This window comes from Muntiacus reevesi, chromosome 2 (genome assembly GCF_963930625.1).
Source record: "Muntiacus reevesi chromosome 2, mMunRee1.1, whole genome shotgun sequence".
Classification (NCBI taxonomy): domain Eukaryota; kingdom Metazoa; phylum Chordata; class Mammalia; order Artiodactyla; family Cervidae; genus Muntiacus; species Muntiacus reevesi.
Window position 1 is genome coordinate 262,097,673 of NC_089250.1, and position 888 is coordinate 262,098,560.

The window sequence follows — 888 nt, forward strand, 5'->3', positions numbered from 1 at the left end:
CCAGGGACCCACAGTGTGAATCTCGCTTCTCCACTCACTAGCCAGGTGATCTTGGAGCACTCTGGCCATTGCCTAGCTTCTGTTTACTCATCTGTAAGGTGTGCAGAATCAATTGAACCCACTTCAAGGGGCTACTGGCAGGAGGACTCAAGTGAGCTCATGGATGCACAGATTAAGGAGCACAAGGTGATGAGAAAAGGAAGCTGTGGTTGTGTTGAAGAGGGGAGAAGTCACTTGGGGTGAGCTGTGGTCTCAGAGCAGAAGTAGAGAGAGATACTGAGCCATGTTTTCCCATTCAGCCCTATTTTCTACACATAGAACACTGCTGACATTCTATAAATGGGGGAAGAAAAACACCTCCTTGAGTTTAGAAGAGCTGCGGAAGGACAGAAGGAGGTGAGACTGAAGATGGGACTTTCCCAAGGAAGTGGCATCCATGGAGGGGAGGGGTGCTGGCTCACAGCACAGGCTCCTCAGAGGCAGGAAGACAGGGAGAGAGTCCAGGGGCAGTTCTCTGCAGAGGTGGGGACACACGTGACCCTGGCATCCTTGATCACCTTCCCTCAGCCTCTTTGATGGGGCAGGAAGTGGATCTGGAACATCAAGGAAACTTTGCCCTCCCCACTGTCCTGGGGAATGAGGTCAATGTCTTCAGAGGTCTAGGGGCTGGCCATGGAGAAATTCTGGAGGATGGCAGTGAAGAAGAGGAATAATTCTGTGTGAGAGATGCCATCGCTGAGACAAATAGGCTTTCCTGTGAGCTCAGAGGTTCACGATGTGGACAACAGGTGCTTGCACATTCTTTGCCCTGTCATCTTCCAAAGTCCAGACACCTGTGTCCATTGCAAGATATTTGTGTGAGATTGACTTTTAACCTGTCTTTCAAGG